Source organism: Hyperolius riggenbachi, chromosome 2 (genome assembly GCF_040937935.1).
Source record: "Hyperolius riggenbachi isolate aHypRig1 chromosome 2, aHypRig1.pri, whole genome shotgun sequence".
Classification (NCBI taxonomy): domain Eukaryota; kingdom Metazoa; phylum Chordata; class Amphibia; order Anura; family Hyperoliidae; genus Hyperolius; species Hyperolius riggenbachi.
The window spans coordinates 556093173-556111992 of NC_090647.1; the positions used below are offsets into that span (position 1 = coordinate 556093173).

At 43.9% G+C, this 18820-nt stretch overlaps 1 protein-coding gene across 6 annotated transcripts in view; it reads left to right on the plus strand.

The window, feature by feature from the left end:
• ZBTB20 (zinc finger and BTB domain containing 20) overlaps window positions 1–18820 on the plus strand; it is a 1072531-nt gene that overhangs the window by 869 nt on the left and 1052842 nt on the right. The gene's annotated exons all lie outside the window — the stretch shown is intronic.

An 18820-nucleotide genomic window follows, 5' to 3' on the forward strand; every position in this document is an offset into this window, starting at 1 on the left:
TGACAGCATGCACTGACGCCTCACTGACACACTGCCTGCACTGACACCTCACACACTGACAGTATGCACTGACACCTCACACACTGACAGTATGCACTGACACCTCACACACTGACTGCATGCACTGACACCTCACTGACACTGCCTGCACTGACACCTCACACACTGACAGAATGCACTGATACCTCACACACTGCCTCCACTGGCAGCATTCACTGACACCCCACACACTTTCTCCACAGACACCTCACACACTTCATCCACTGACAGCACTCACTGACACCCCACACACTGCCTCTACTGACAGCACTCACTGACACCCCACACACTGCCTCCACTGACAGCACTCACTAACACCCAACACACTGCCTCCACTGAGAGAATGCACTGACACCTCACTGACACACTGCCTGCACTGACACCTCACTGACACACTGCCTGCACTGACACCTCACACACTGCCTGCACTGACACCTCACACACTGCCTGCACTGACACCTCACACACTGCCTGCACTGACACCTCACTGACACACTGCCTGCACTAACACCTCACTGACAGCATGTACTGACACCTCACACACTGCCTGCACTGACACCTCACACACTGCCTGCACTGACACCTCACACACTGCCTGCACTGACACCTCACTGACACACTGCCTGCACTAACACCTCACTGACACACTGCCTGCACTGACACCTCACTGACACACTGCCTGCACTGACACCTCACACACTGCCTGCACTGACACCTCACACACTGCCTGCACTGACACCTCACACACTGCCTGCACTGACACCTCACTGACACACTGCCTGCACTAACACCTCACTGACAGCATGTACTGACACCTCACACACTGCCTGCACTGACACCTCCAGCACTGCCTGCACTGACACCTCACTGACACACTGCCTGCACTGACACCTCACTGACAGCATGTACTGACACCTCCAGCACTGCCTCCACTGACACCTCACACACTGCCTGTACTGACATCTCACACACTGACGGCATGCACTGACACCTCACACACTGACAGCATGCACTGACACCTCACACACTGCCTCCACTGACACCTCACATACTGCTTCCACTAACAGCATGCTCTGACACCTCACACACTGCTTCCACTGACAGCATGCACTGACACCTCACACATTGTATACACTGCCTCTACTGACAGCAAGCAGTGACAACTCACTGTATATATTGACACCTCTGTTGAGTCACCACCCCCATCCTTTAGATTGTTAGCCTTAGAGCAAGCCTAAAGCGAAAAAATAAACATGATATAATGAATTGTTTGTGTAGTACAAATAAGGAATAGAACATTAGGAGCAAAGAAAAGCGGAGCAGTGCTTTTCAGCGCTGCTAGCTTTGGGCGCAGCCAGCGCCGCCATAGACTGTAATGGGAATCAGTCTATAGCGGCGCTCAGTGAGGAAGGTCGGCTCCGTCAGAAGACGGAGCCGAAGTTGTTTAAAAAACACAATAATTCGGCCTCCAGCAATCGCTGGAAGCCGAATTATTTCATTCCCCCACTATCCATGTCGGCCTGGAGGGGGAATAGTAATTAAAACGCCCCGGACTTGTGCAGAAGCAGGACCAGCCATTTAACAGCTGGATCCTGCGCCCAAGTCTACCAGCGCCGTATTCAAATGTACGCAAGAAAAGTGTCTATATTAAAGCTGTAATTATTTATCTTGCTCAAGTGTTTTCCCTGAGGGTAGGAACACACTAGGCAGAATCACATATATAGTTTCCATAGCACATAGTGGGAAACACATATGCGATTCTGCCTAGGGTGTTCCTACCCTGAACGGAGGTACATTGATATCTACCTCCTGGTTTGAAGCTGTTTTTAACTAGTTGATTTCATTTTGGTGACTCTGAAACTTAACCTGTTCTGTACCAGCTGTCTCTGGCCCCTTAATGACCAGTGACTGCTGGGTACAACAAAACGAAACTTACCGACGAATCTCCATGCAGTCTCGCCAGTCACACCGCTGACCCATAGCCGCAGGTTTCTCTCTCTGCCGCCTCTATGACGGCAGAGCGCTTTGAGCCGGTCAGGAGCCGCTTTCATTGGTTCCTGACCCTGCCAAACAATGTAAGCCAATTGGGATTGGCTTACAGTGATGACCGGGTCAGTAGCCAATTAAAACGGCTCCTGACCAGCTCACAGCGCTCTGCTGTTATAGAGATGGCGGGGAGAGAACGGCGGGGGAGGCGTGACTGCGCGGCAATGATTGTTGAAATCTACCTCCTGTCAGATCCGCGCTTCCACATGCAGGATGTAGATTTCAACTGCGTCGGTCCGGTAACGGTAAAAGTGCAGCAATATCTCACGGCCATTTTTCATTGCATTGCTTCTCTTTCTATGCCAGAATATTCTGTAGTTCTTTTATCTAGAGAAAAAAAAAAGTCCTGTGTACAAACTGACGTGTGACGCGGCCTAAATACATTTCTGAAACTTTGGGGATTATTCCCTAGCAGCAAAGGGAGGTGCTTTGGACATAACTGACAAAATCTTTTTAAAAAAAAAAATCTTGTTTCTTTTTTTTCTTTTTTTTTGGATAGAACAGCATTGCTAGAACTCAAAACATGTACTTTTGTCACCCATTATTCACTTTTTAGCTCCTAAAGCAACAAAAGACAACTTGTTATATAGAAGTCAGGGAGGCTCTCAACTGTAACAAGCATTGATTGCTATAGGGGTTATGTACATTGGTTAAAGGATACCCAAAGTGACATGATGAGATAGACATGGGTATGTACACTGCCAAGCACATAAATAACTGTGCTGTGTTCCCTTTTTTTCTTTCTCTGCCTGAAGGTTAAACTATCAGGTATGTAAGTGGCTGACTCAGTCCTGACTCAGACAGGAAGTGACTACAGTGTGACCCTCACTGATAAGAAATTCTAACTATAAAACACTCTCCTAGCAGAAAATGGCTTCTGAGAGCAGGAAAGAGATACAAAGGGTCAATAGTTCATAGATTTTAGCTCTGGCATACTTCAATGAGTGTGTCATTGAGCAAAAACAATAAAACTGTTAAAATTTAAAAAGCAGATTTAAACATAAAATAAAACTGGAATATCTTAAAAAGTCATTTTTAGGAGAAGGAAGATAGATACCTTTATTTATTTCATTAGTTTATTTTCGCTTCGGGTGTCCTTTAAGTCAGAAAAATCAATAAAAATCATCCTAAAATATATACAGTATACAGGGAGTGCAGAATTATTAGGCAAATGAGTATTTTGACCACATCATCCTCTTTATGCATGTTATCTTACTCCAAGCTGTATAGGCTCGAAAGCCTACTACCAATTAAGCATATTAGGTGATGTGCATCTCTGTAATGAGAAGGGGTGTGGTCTAATGACATCAACACCCTATATCAGGTGTGCATAATTATTAGGCAACTTCCTTTCCTTTGGCAAAATGGGTCAAAAGAAGGACTTGACAGGCTCAGAAAAGTCAAAAAATAGTGAGATATCTTGCAGAGGGATGCAGCACTCTTAAAATTGCAAAGCTTCTGAAGCGTGATCATCAAACAATCAAGCGTTTCATTCACAATAGTCAACAGGGTCGCAAGAAGCGTGTGGAAAAACCAAGGCGCAAAATAACTGCCCATGAACTGAGAAAAGTCAAGCGTGCAGCTGCCAAGATGCCACTTGCCACCAGTTTGGCCATATTTCAGGGCTGCAACCTCACTGGAGTGCCTAAAAGCCCAAGGGGTGCAATACTCAGAGACATGGCCAAGGTTAGAAAGGCTGAAAGACGACCACCACTTTTTCTAAGGTTTTATGGACTGATGAAGTGAGAGTGAGTCTTGATGGGCCAGATGGATGGGCCCGTGGCTGGATTGGTAAAGCGAAGAGAGCTCCAGTCTGACTCAGACGCCAGCAAGTTGGAGGTGGAGTACTGGTTTGGGCTGGTATCATCAAAGATGAGCTTGTGGGGCCTTTTCGGGTTGAGGATGGAGTCAAGCTCAACTCCCAGTCCTACTGCCAGTTTCTGGAAGACACCTTCTGCATCCTTCAAGAAAAACATGATTTTCATGCAGGACAATGCTCCATCACACGCGTCCAAGTACTCCACAGCGTGGCTGGCAAGAAAGGGTATAAAAGAAGAAAAACTAATGACATGGCCACCTTGTTCACCTGATCTGAACCCCATTGAGAACCTGTGGTCCATCATAAAATGTGAGATTTACAAGGAGGGAAAACAGTACACCTCTCTAAACAGTGTCTGGGAGGCTGTGGTTGCTGCTGCATGCAATGTTGATAGTGAATAGATCAAAACACTGACAGAATCCATGGATGGCAGGCTTTTGAGTGTCCTTGTAAAGAAAGGTGGCTATATTGGTCACTGATTTGTTTTTATTTTGTTTTTGAATGTCAGAAATGTATATTTGTGAATGTTGAGATGTTATATTGGTTTCACTGGTAAAAATAAATAATTGAAATGGGTATATATTTGTTTTTTGTTAAGTTGCCTAATAATTATGCACAGTAATAGCCACCTGCACACACAGATATCCCCCTAAAATAGCTAAAACTAAAAACTACTTTCAAAAATATTCAGCTTTGATATTAATGAGTTTTTTTGGGTTCATTGAGAACATGGTTGTTGTTCAATAATACAATTATTCCTCAAAAATACAACTTGCCTAATAATTCTGCACTCCCTGTATATACAGAGCACTAGAGATTGGAACTATCCACCATGCAGCACAATAGTCAATATCGGTATTAGGGGGCATTAATTGTGGTGATCTACGATGAACGATTGTTCTATCACGCCGAATTTCGAACAGTTCTTTTCGTCTGATTGGATTGCTTATTATTTTCTCCTCCATTGGTGGTCCCAAAAGATAGTTTTTAATCAATCACAGCAATTGTATTGGTCGATCAATTGATTGGGGAATTGGATCGTTAATGGGCACTTAGTAAGTTTTTAGTATTGCTGTTGTTTAGATCTAAAAGGCAGTACTGTGTGAGGGCTACTCTGTGGTTACAAGGTGGGAATACATAGTGCAATTATATGCCTGATGTGGGGGGGATGATAAATATAAGGAACAATTATAGTGGACCTGAACTCAGAACTTCCCCTCTGCTCTAAAAGATAAGCAACAGCATAATAACCTTTAACCTCCTTAGCAGTAATCCCGAGTCAGGCTCGGGTCGGGAAATCCGCAGCTCAGAGCGCTAATCCTAAGCCTGAGTGAGTTATACGCAGGAGCTGCTGCAGATCTCTCTGTACAATGATTTTTTTGTCTTGTTTTTAGAATCTAAAAGCTTGTGAAAAAAATTGCACGGCTTTTAGAACCTAAATCTAGAAATAATCATAATGCCAGTAAGGTTGAAGAGAATCTGTACTCTAAAATTCTTACAATAAAAAGCATACCATTCTATTCATTATGTTCACCTGGGCCCCTCTGTGCTGTTTCTGCCACTCCCTGCTGCAATCCTGGCTTATAATTGCCAGTTTTAGGCAGTGTTTACAAACAAAAATCATGGCTTCTAACCAGAGTGTGATATGCTGAGAACAGCTTACTGTGTGACTCATGCAGAGCTTGGAGAGGGTGTGTATAACTTCTGCCAATGACAAGCAGTGCTGCACATTCCAGCCTCAGCCCGTCAGACCCGACAGAGGAGAGAAGATAAGATTTATTACAGAGACAGTGCAACTAGAAAAGGCTGCAGTATGCCAGAGCACATTGGAACAGGTATAGGAACTTATAGGATAGAAGAAATAAGGCTCAAAATTTTGTTACAGAGTCTCTTTAAAGAAAAATGTTTCTTTCTTACAGCTGATACAAATCCTGCAATAAATCTGCAGTGTGTCTACTTCCTGCTTTCATGAAAGGAGACATATTGTTAACATCCTGTGTTTACCTTTTAGGTCTCTGCCATGGCAGCCAGCTGACACAGCTGAGAGATCAAATTACAACTTGAGCTGAGTCAGAGATGATGGGGAATTAGACAGGCTAAACTCTCTAAATACATACAGGGTGCATTTGTCTATGTTTTCTTTCTGTCCTGTTGAAGAGTTCAGGTCCACTTTACGTTGCATTACACTCATAGGGCTATTATCGTAGTCTGAACACCATACACCACATGTGTGGGCGTCCCGCTCGTTATTTATCGTTCACCTGTGGAAATATTCCTCCGCGCGTCACTTATATTTATTATTGACGTTACCCGTCAGCTGCGCGCAAACACCCAACACAACTTTATTACCGTTATTATTTAGAACAACTTATGCATCACACTTATCCTCCTGACTAAACTGATACGCAATTTACCTGTCTGTCTTGTAATCTAATATTAACGTGTGCTGCTGTTACAGAACGTACATGGCATCTACGTGCGGTTGTCGCACTTATTCCTGTTTGTTAACTTGCAGATATCACGCTGTGTATGGTAGATGTCAACATCTGGTTAGGGAGCAACTATGGGCAAAAAGGGGGGCACGTTGTACCCTCTTATGTATGTGAAAGGACCACTATCTTAAAAAATTGTAACATTTAAAGTACAGGTAGTCCCCGGTTAACGAACGAGATAGGGACTGTAGGTTCGTTCTTAACCTGAATCTGTTCTTAAATCAGAACATTGTTCCATCTCTGTCCGCTGTACCTCCTCTGTTCCTCCAGTGTCACCCTCTGTGTCATCTCTGCCCTCTGCACCTGCTTATACAAGTTTAAAAGCCATTTTTTTCTTTGAATTTTTTTAAAATCAATTTTCTCAAAAACCTCCAGTCAAATTTGAAAAACATTTTTTTTGACTTGTTCCCATGGAAACACAGAATCCATGTCGTTCCTATTGGCGGGTCGTTCGTAAGTCGGGCGTTCGTAAGTTGGGGACTACATGTACACACATATAAAAACATAAAATTCTCTGTAACTTATATCTTTCCTATGTCGCTGTCACTGCAGGCAGTGAAAATTGGACTAGTCCATCTCCTCCAGGGAGATTCTCAGTTGTGCTTCTGTAAATAATAAAGGTAACACAAGGAGATGGACTAATCCAAAATCTGTCAGAGCTGGCAGCTTTTTGCTACCCACTGTAAGTGACAGCAACATAGGAAAGACTTAAAGTGTACCAGAACTGAATACTAAAAAGATTTTATACATACCTGGGGCTTCCTCCAGCCCCACCTGCCTAGATCGCTCCACCGCCGCCGTCCTCCACTGCCCGCAGCTACGAGAACAGGGTCCCCGCACTTCTATAAGTCTGAGCCAGTCTAACGTAAGAAAAACAGCCCCTGGAGAGATACGTAGAGGGCGCACTTCTCCTGCGTAGCTGCCTCCGATGACGTCAGTGATGGGAGCCGGTTCTCGTAGCTGCGGGCAGCGGAGGACGGCAGCGTGGGAGCGATCCAGGCGGATGGGGCTGGAGGAAGCCCCGGGTATGTATAAAATCTTTTTAGTAATGTCAGCTCTGAGTCCCTTTTAAATTATAGTGCATTGTACTCTGGGAGAAATGTACATTTTATAGGTATGCATTTTACAGTTTTTCGCTATAGTGGTCCTTTAAATGTAAATATTGCTGTAGCATTCACTGCGCATTATTGCTTGTAGTTCTCTGTAGAAGTTTGTTGTAAATAAATGAGTATGGCTGCTGTGTTGGGATGACAATGGGAGTGAGTCAGCCAAGTGACCAGCATCTGCCAGGCCTGCCAGCCACTGGAATTGCTATTGTTTTCCTTTGGCAGGGAGAGCTGGACTGGATTTACATTCTGAAATCTACCATAGGTGATGGCAGGTGCAGCTCTGCAGAATGTTTGTTTACTGAGAGTTCTGAAGCCAGTAGAAAGTATACCTGCTTCTCCTGGGAGAAAAATTCAACATTGCTAAACATCACTGGGAGGGCGGGGCTACATACCAATTATTCCATACAGCAATATATAAACATCGGAAGTGTTTCTGATGCTCACACAAGGATAATTAACATACAAGTGGATATTCTGAATAATTGACTGCAATCTGCTATAGGTCAGTACAGGACCTCTAACCCATTAGCAGCTTCAATAAAGTTATTGCGTGTGAAATAAGTGCCGTGCTTTTGACCTCAGCCGGCAGAACTCGTGCTGTGAATTCTTGGAATGCTTTGATTTCTCTCTCTACTAGCAGAAAATATAGAAACTGAAAGCAGGAGTCCTCTGTTAGTGTCTTACACTGCCCCCTAGTGACAAGTGGTCATAAATACAGATAACAGCAGTACTAATTAGAAGTAAGAAAATGTAACAAATTAGAAACAAAAAAAGTGCTAAAATAATTTCCCCTGAACCACTTGCAAACCTCTAAATAAATGAGCTACTAAAGGGTTGATATAATACGGTGCTGGCTGCTTGTAGATTAACTTGCCTTCCTACACTCCTGGCTTGCTCCAGCGTCCCTCCAGTTCCCCTTTCTCCTCTAGTAATCTGATTGGAGGATAGGCAGCAATCCATAGCAATGGTTTCCATCTGTAATGTGTGCTGCAATCACCCCACACAAACAGTGTTCAAAGTTATTGCCTTGAACCAGTACTTAAAGTGAACCTCCAGACTAAAAATCGACTCAGCAGAACTGAAAAGGCCTGGTGTTTCTTTAACAGTTTCACAGCATCAGAACTTTGTTTCTCTTATACAAGCCTCATTTTTAGCTGCACAGAAGAAAACTGCCCGGGCAGTTTTCCCCTTATGCTGTGCAAAGCATGATGGGATTTCTGATGTTGTTGTTCTCGTTCTGCTGTTTTGCTGCAATTTTTTTTTAACATTTTGAATTTGACATTTAAAGCCTAGTGTGTGCAGCTGGGAGGGGTAATCAAGACACAGGACAGTTGGAACTGTGTCTCCTGCTCCTTGTCACCTCCTTTCAACCAAAAAAATGGCTGCCCCCCATGACAAAGATGGCAGCCCCCATGAATCCCAAACATTTGCCTGTTCTTTTAAAACATGGTGGGTAAAAGATTATATTACCTATCTATTCTAATGAACATAACTAATAACAGTATGTTTGTTTAGGCTGAAGTTCCTCTTTAAAGAGGAACTCCAGCCTAAACAAACATACTGTCATTAAGTTTCATTAGTTATGTTAATTAAAATAGATTGGTAATATAATCTCTTACACACCCTGTTTTAAAAGAACAGGCAAATGTTTGATTTCATGATGGCAGCCATCTTTTTGGTTGAAAGGAGGTGACAGGGAGCACGAGACACTGTTCCAACTGTCCTGTGTCCTGATCACCACTCCCAGTTGCTAGGCAACATGAATAACAACATAGGAAACCCCATCATGCTTTGCACAGCATCAGGGAAAAAAAGCCCAGGCTTTTTTTCTTTGATGGGTGGAGCTTAGCTAAAAATGCAGCTAGAAATGATGCTTTGGTAAGAAAAACAAAGTTCTGATGCTGTCAAACTAAGAAACACCAAGCCTTTTCAGTTCTGCTGAGTAGATTTTTAGTTTGGAGGTTCACTTTAACATATGCTTGATTAGAATTCATATTGGTATTAAAGGATAGGTGAACTCCTGTGCTCAATCAGCCTGTCATTGCCCCTCATCAATAAAGCTGTCACACTGCCATGCAGAATGTATCCCCCTGGAAGATAAATGTGCACATCTTTCATTGCAGCGTTTTCTCGCTGTCTTTCTATCACTCTTCAGTAGCGCTTTAGTCCAGCAGCTTAATTGTGGTTCCGAGTTTCTGGACCAAACACAAGATGTTGGCACCAGTAGTTGTGATGGAGGAGGAAATGGCTGCAGACCATCAGCTCTAATTCCCCTGCATCATCCTTGTCCATGAGCCCTTACATCGTTGCAGTCACAGGCTGGGGTGTACCTGTTTGGGAATGACATCAGGGCTTTGGAGTCGGTACAAAAATTATCAGACTCCTGAGTTTATGAAACCTCCGACTCCAGGTACCCAAAATTGCTCCGACTGCACAGCCCTTGCAGGGTTATGGAGTTGGTATAAAAATCATCTGACTCAAACTGACTCCTCAGTTTATAAAACCTCTGACTCCAGGTACCCACAGCCGAAAGGGTTAACGTGGTAATCCCCCGAAGGCCTGTTTTTGGCGGTGTGGCCCGGGCCGCGCCGCTGGTGCCAATCCGCAGTCTGAAACCGGCCTTACTCGGAAAGTAATTTCTACCCTACAATACCCCCCCCCCCCCCCCCCCCCCGGCACACTGGTTAGTTGAGACTTTCAGCTGCCTAACTTCCAGATAATGGGGACTGCTGTACATCCTACCCTTTGTTTTTTGGGAATGGTAGGAAGCGCCCGGTAAAAAGATCACAATATAACTTACTCTATATGGTAGATACAACATTAAATGGTAAAATGGTGTAGTCCTACCTCCTAGATGTCCCCTTACAGGAAGTATACAAATCGAAGTATATACTTAGAATCTCAGTTTTTATTGAAGCACAAGACAATGCGTTTCACGGCTAGAGCCGCTTCCTCAGGCCAATAGAAGTGCCTATATTCCAATGATGCTGGGTATCCGGGCGCCGTTAGCGAGCAGCGGCCGCCAGAGGTTTTTAAGGAACAGCTCAACTGGCTGTCAGCTGTGAAATCTCGCGTGACTAGCTGCTGACGTCACTTCGTCGCGTGAGTCAGCTTGCCATGTGAATTCACTAACCTACTAACTACCTACTAACGTATTGCACCAGACTGTTCTCCCGGACCCCCTGTGTTTTCTCTTCTACTACTTTTTCAGATCCTACCCTTTGACTGGTGCACTTGTAAAGAGATTATCAATATTATTCGTTCCACCTCTCAGTAGCTTTAACGTTCAGCTTGCTGGTTTTATCTCCACAGCATAGTATTTGCTGTTTGTAGCACCGGCTTCTGCCCTTCTGTCATCGTCCTTCATCTGTCCAGCGAGTTTTACACTTCTCATCCTCCTCCTCCTCATTTTATCACCGCGATCTGCCCACGATTTTACAATACATTTCACGCCTCGCATTCTGTCCCTTTTGTTTTCTCCTCACTTGCGTTTCTTACTGTTAAAACCTTCCAATATCCGGATAGTTCATATCACGCTTAATACTGACAAAATATTATTACCATTGTGATATTGCAGCAGCAAACTAAAATGTAGCGTATACCGTTCAGGGACACAATGAGAGATTAATCATATTTTGGTAGTAAGATGGAGTATGACGCTTTTGGGAGATTTTGAGATTATTGTGGCATAGAAAGGTAATAAAAATGGTAAAACAAAAAACCCCCAAAACACTGGAATTTTGTAAAATGTACTTTTCACACCAATAGACCTGCATATTGCATGTAATTGTGTTTTAAACCATCAGGACATTTCATTTTTCACATTAAGGCTGCTTCCACACAGGGACATTACAGGCGCACGTTAGTGCAGCCTGTAACGCTCCCCCAACGCACAACAATGTAACACAAGTGGGCTGTTCACACTACCCACGTTGCGTTACATTGTAACGCAGCAAAGTGCTGCATGCTGTGCATTCTATTAGACTGCTTGCACGTGCTCAGTCATGTTGGGGAGGAGGGGAGAGCGGCCAGGCACATGGCTAATTAATATTCACTGCACTCAGTGGCGTGCAGTGTTTACTTCCTGAAGCGGCCGCTCTGTGCGGCGATTGGCCGGGCGGGACCAGGTGATGCCGCATGCGTCCAAGAGTACGCATCACGGCATCACGGACGCCAGAGTGAGCTGCACAACGCGGCTCACTCCGACGTCCACACCAGAGAGCACCAGGCGTTGCGTTAGGGGCACGTTATGTGCCCTATAACGTCCCCTAAACGCAACGTCCTGGTGTGTGACTAGCCTAAAAGTGCTACTACTAGGAATGAAATTATTGGTAGTGTAGTAATCTATATTAGCCACTTAAAGGGTACATGAGATCGGGCAGGAGAAAAAAATTATACATACCTGAGGCTTCCTCCAGGCCATACAATTACAGACCCACCCTTCCCTCATGATCTAGTTTACAAAAAGTGAAGATTTCTCATGGGAAAGGGAGTATCAGTTAGGCCATCTGCACACATGGCAGAAATGCTTGTGGAGCAGGAAACGCTGCATTTTATGCAGCAATGTTAGTCTATGGGACCAGCATTTCACTTGCGTTTTTAGTAAGCGTTCTGCAGACGCTTGTAGTGTTGCATAATATGCAGGCTGGCTGCCAAAACGCACATAATGAAAGTCATATGCGTTGCGTTTGTCATGCGTTTTTCTGCTGCATTTTTAATTGTAAAGTAATCACATCTCTGATGTGTTTCCACTTCCTGTGTTTTTCCTAGTGAATTGCATAAATAAAAAACGCATAGAAACGCACTTGCAAAACGCATGAAAAACACATTACTAAAACGCAGGATTTAAACACTATGTCATATGTGAACCCAGCCTTACTGACTCGAATGAAGTTCCATCCTTGCGGACTGCCTAACGCAGATTGAGGGTGGCAGAGTGTTGTTCCTCAACGACGACATATGGCATCCTCTCGCGAGGAGCGTGATTTGTCACTGTAAACACGGGGCCGCAGCGATTGGCGCTGGCAGGCTTTTTTTTTTTTTAATTTACCAGCAAAATAACATTTATATAGCGCCAGGGCTGTGGAGATGGTACAAAAATCTTCCAAGTCCGACTCCTCAGTTTATGAAACCTCCAACTCTAGTTACCCAAAATTGCTCCGACTCCTGAGGCCCCATTCACACTTACAGAATGCAAAATGCCGGCGATTTTTGCTGGCGTTTTGCAGGAGTGATTTTTACGCAATTTCAGGAGGAAAAATCACGGAACACTGCAGCTATTTCGCTGCGATCACGCTTAGCGCTTCTATAGCACTGAAAAACGATCGCTGGGATATCGCCTAAAAATGGTGAAGGCGACACGTTTGCGTTTCGCATTTTTTGGGCGATTAACGCAAATCGCCCAAGTAAATGGGCCCATAGGGTTTCATTACACTAGCGCTTTTAAAAAACGCTAGCGTTTGAGCGTTTTGCCGAAATCGCGGCAAAGTGCTCTAGTGTGAATGGGCCCTGAGTCTAACTTTTACAAAGGCTATGGATTTGGTTCAAAGATCATCCGACTCCTCACTTTATTGAAACCACTGACTCCGACTCCAGGTACCGAAAAAGGCTCTGACTCTGACTCCACAGCCCTGTATATCACTGCCATCTTACACAGCGCTGTACAGAGGATTGTCTTGTCCCTTAACTGTCCCTCACAGGGGCTCACAATCTAATCCCTATCATAGGCATATGTCTATGTATGATTAGTGTAGTGTATGTATTGTAGTCTAGGGCCATTTAGAAGGGAGGGAAATCATATTTTTTTTTTAAAGAGAGGAATTTTTAGATGAATAAAACAAAAAATAAAAATAGCAGCAACAATCACATAGCACCAAAAGAAAGCTCTATTAGTGGGAAGAAAAGGAGGTAAAATTCATTTGGGTTCTAAGTTGTATGACCGAGCAATAAACCGTTACCTTTGTGAAGTGCAGAATTGTTAAAAATGGCCTGGTCACTAGTGGGGTATGAACCTCTGGTCCTCAAGTGGTTAGGACCCCGTAACTTCCTAAAGCAGAAAGTATTTGCAAATATTTAGGCTACTTACACACCAGGACGTTTTGTTTAGGGGACGTTATAGGGCACATAACGTGCCCCTAACGCAACGCCTGGTGCTCTCTGATGTGGACGTCAGAGTGAGCCGCATTCTGCAGCTCACTCTGGCGTCCGTGATGCCGTGATGCGTACTCTTGGACGCATGTGGCATCACGTGGTCCCGCCCGCCAACCGCCGCAAAGAGCGGCCACTCCAGGAAGTAAACACTGCACGTCACACCGTGTAGTGAATATTAATTAGCCATGTGCCTGGCTGCTCTCCACTCCTCCCCAACACTACTGAGCATGTGCGTACAGTCTAACGTGGCTTAGCCGCGCATAACGCACAGCATGCAGCACTCTCAACTGATGTGCTGCGTTACAATGTAACGCAACGTGGGCACTGTGAACAGCCCATTGATTTTTCATTACTGTGCGGTGGGGCTGCGTTACAGGCTGCACTAACGTGCGCCTGTAATGTCTCACAGTGAAAGCAGCCTTAAGGCAAATCTGAAGTGAAATTGAACCAGATTCCGGAGTTGATCCTTTTAATAACAGATCAACGGCATGTTTATATTAATTCATTATCAATTTGGTCACGTGATCACTGTTCTCCCTCTATTTATTCAGATTATGCTGTTTAGGAATCAGCCAACAGACAACCCCTGCATCTGCTTGAGGCTGGGAATGTGGTGGGAGTTGCAAGCTGCTGTCTTCTGTATCTTTCCCACCGTGGCCACTGGGTGGAGATATTGAGCTCTGGCTCATAAGGGACCACCCACTGCTATCTCAACTCTTATCATGCTTTGAGGGAACCTAATACCACACTGAATCAATAGTGATGGTTGGCCGATGCCCGAGCCCATTGTTCCTCTCCTTACCTTGCCTGCCGGAAGCCCCTCTGTCCTCTCCCCTTCCTATAGCAACAGATGTGTCAGTACTGTCACTGAGTTGATCAGGTATCCACCTTTACTTTTTGATATAGGTTGAATCCATCCCCAACGTCGGCAAAGAAATAGCCCGGTCCAAATTCTTCTGTCCTTGCTGTTTTGTACTATACATGCTTTTATTGTATACGGTTTCACTAGAAATTGATGCCTTTTGAGCAGAAAGTAGGGATGAGTAGGGGGAAGACGCATACAGTGGTTGACACAACGCACATCAGAAGAAAGGAATCCACTATGGTTGCAGAGCTCCCTGTGGTGTTCCTCAATACAGGAAGCAGTTTGCACAGACAGTGAGAGAAAGGTCAAAATCTGCTATATCAAGAGAAAGACATCCACTCACTGATCACCTCACTAGGGAACACCCTGCTTATTCAATCAGCCAATCATGTGGTGGCAATGCAGTACATGAATTCAAGGAGATACAGATCAGGAACTTCACCCATAGTTCACATTTAAAGGACACTTGAGGCGAAAATAAACGAATGAAATAAACAATTGTACAGGATAACGTTTGATCTGGTGACTGATAGGCCACGGGGCAGCGGGACCACTAAAACTATGAATTTTAGAAAAGCAAAGTTCAATCAAATTAGGCAGGCACTAAGTTTGGTGAACTGGGATAATGTACTACAAGGGGACGACACTGAAGGGAAATGGCAAGCTTTTAAACGTATTCTCAATCAATATTGTAGTATGTATATCCCATATGGAAACAAAATGTCTAGGAATAAAAAAAGGCCTCTATGGATGAATAGAAAGGTTAGGGATAAAATGAAGAGGAAAAATAATGCCTATAAGGTCCTAAAACAGGAGGGGACCGAGGCTGCACTAAGCAATTATAAGGAGTGCAATAAAAATTGTAAAAAAGAAATTAGGCTGGCAAAGATCGAAGCTGAAAATCAAATCGCTAGGGATATCAAATCTAACCCAAAAAAGTTTTACAAGTACATCAACTCTAAAAAAAGAAAGGTTGACTGTATAGGAATCCTAAAGGATGAGGGTGGGAACTCAATGGTGGATGACCAAGGTAAGGCAGAGTTATTAAATGCTTTCTTTGCTTCTGTCTTCACAAAGGAAACAGCACTGTTGCAAATTACAGAGGCAGAAGAGTCTCAATCTTCTAACTGTAATATTAAATACTTAACGCAGGAAGAAGTAAAGGCAAGACTAAATAAATTAAAAATAGACAAGGCACCTGGCCCGGATGGCATGCATCCTCGGGTCCTAAGAGAATTAAGTTCAGTTATAGCTAAGCCCCTTTATCTTATCTTTTGTGACTCTCTTGCAACTAGCAGAGTCCCAGTGGATTGGCGTACAGCCCACGTTTTCCCATTATTTAAGAAGGGCAAAAAATCTGATCCAGGAAATTATAGACCTGTGAGCTTAACATCAGTTGTATGCAAACTATTTGAGGGGTTACTAAGAGATACTATACATGACTTCATAGTAGAAAATAATCTTATTTCTCAGCATCAACATGGGTTTACTAAAGACAGGTCCTGTTTGACTAACATGCTCAGCTTTTATGAGGTAGTGAATGCTAATATGGATATTGGGAATGCTGTAGATGTGATATACTTGGACTTTGCAAAGGCCTTCGACACTGTTCCCCACAGAAGTCTGGTGCAAAAGTTGAGGATGCAAGGACTGGGGAAGAGTTTGTGTGCATGGATAGGGAACTGGCTAATGGACAGAAAACAAAGAGTTGTGGTCAATGGATCGTACTCAAAATGGGAGACTGTTAGCAGTGGGGTCCCACAGGGGTCTGTACTGGGTCCAGTGCTCTTCAATTTATTTATTAATGATCTAGTAGATGCAGTAGTGAGCAATGTTGCTATTTTTGCAGATGATACAAAATTGTGCAGAATCATCAACTCTCAGGAAGATAGTGTCATATTGCAACAGGATCTGGATAGGATGGCTATATGGGCACATACATGGCAGATGAAATTCAATGTTGACAAATGTAAAGTCATGCATTTTGGTCGTACCAATGGTCTAGCACCATACAAAATAAATGGGATACAGTTGGGAACATCAAACTTGGAGAAGGACTTAGGAGTACTCATCGACAACAAGTTAAATAATCGTACTCAATGCCAAGCCGCTGCAGCTAAAGCGAACAAAATTTTGGGATGCATTAAAAGGGAAATAAAAACTCGAGATGCTAGCATAATATTGCCCCTGTTTAACTCTCTAGTAAGGCCACATCTGGAATATGGAATTCAGTTCTGGGCACCACATTACAAAAAAGATATTGCAGTTTTAGAGCAGGTGCAGAGACGAGCTACAAAATTGATACGTGGGATGGAAGGTCTCGCTTACCAAGAAAGGTTAGATAAACTGGGTTTATTTAGTCTAGAGAAAAGACGCCTTAGAGGAGATCTAATTAACATGTATAAATACATTAGAGGGCAATATAATAGCTTGGCGGATGAGCTTTTTGTCCCTAGGCCTTCTCAAAGGACTAGAGGACATGAGCTGCGCATGGAGGAAAAACGTTTTAGCCATTTATTTAGGAAAGGGTTCTTTACAGTAAGAGTGGTTAAGATGTGGAATGCATTGCCACAGGAAGTCGTTATGGCAAACTCTATACCTGCATTTAAAGGAGGCTTAGATGCTTTCCTTGCGTTGAAAGACATCCATGGCTACAATTACTAGGTTATGCCTAATGATGTTGATCCAGGGATTTTATCTGATTGCCATCTGGAGTCAGGAAGGAATTTTTCCCATTTGGGGCTAATTGGACCATGCCTGGTGGGTTTTTTTTCGCCTTCCTCTAGATCAACAGGGGTATGTGGGGGACGGGCTGGAGTTGTACTTTGTACTGGTTGAACTCGATGGACGTATGTCTTTTTTCAACCAAAATAACTATGTAACTATGTAACTATGGATCTTCTCAAAAAATTAGCATATTGTGATAAAGTTCATTATTTTCTGTAACGTAATGATAAACATTAGACTTTCATATATTTTAGATTCAAATACACACAACTGAAGTAGTTCAAGCCTTTTATTGTTTTAATATTGATGATTTTGGCATACAGCTCATGAAAACCCAAATTTCCTATCTCAAAATATTAGCATATTTCATCCGACCAATAAAAGAAAAGTGTTTTTAAAACAAAAAAAGTCAACCTTCAAATAATTATGTTCAGTTATGCACTCAATACTTGGTCGGGAATCCTTTTGCAGAAATGACTGCTTCAATGCGGCGTGGCATGGAGGCAATCAGCCTGTGGCACTGCTCAGGTATTATGGAGGCCCAGGATGCTTCCATAGCGGCCTTAAGCTCATCCAGAGTGTTGGGTCTTGCGTCTCTCAACTTTCTCTTCATAATATCTCACAGATTCTCTATGGGGCTCAGGTCAGGAGAGTTAACAGGCCAATTGAGCACAGTAATACCATGGTCAGTAAACCATTTACCAGTGGTTTTGGCACTGTGAGCAGGTGCCAGGTCGTGCTGAAAAATGAAATCTTCATCTCCATAAAGCTTTTCAGCAGATGGAAGCATGAAGTGCTCTAAAATCTCCTGATAGCTAGCTGCATTGACCCTGCCCTTGATAAAAAACAGTGGACCAACACCAGCAGCTGACATGGCACCCCAGACCATCACTGACTGTGGGTACTTGACACTGGACTTCAGGCATTTTGGCATTTCCCTCTCCCCAGTCTTCCTCCAGACTCTGGCACCTTGATTTCCGAATGACATGTAAAAGTTGCTTTCACCCGAAAAAAGTACTTTGGACCACTGAGCAACAGTCCAGTGCTGCTTCTCTGTAGCCCAGGTCAGTCACTTACATACCTGATATTTCACTCTTTCAGGCAGAGAAAGAAAAAAAGAACACAGCCTAATTATTTGTGTGCTAGGCACTGTACATATCCATGTCTATCACATCATGTCACATCTCACCTCGTCCACATCCTTTAAATACCAGAATGGTGAAAATTGTTCTTTCAGTGATTTTGACCAGTGTGCCGAGCCGACATGGATGAGTACTTCTGCCGCCACGGCCGGTTCAAGTAACAATTGGGCCCTAGGGCAAAATTAGCCTGGGGGCCCCCCAACAGACACCCCCCCCCCGACCAAAAAGCGCCATTAGAGGCCCTTTGTTGCAGCCAAACTTTCCTCCTGGGCCCCTGAGCTGGCTGCTGACCCTCCCCCAATCACCTCCCAACTTAACAGACTCTGCAGAGTCCCTGGGGAGCAACAGTTAAGATGGGGAGGAACACCTTAGGGGCCCCTACAGGCTCTAGGGCCCTGGGCCAATTGCCCATTTTTTCCTATGGTAGCTCC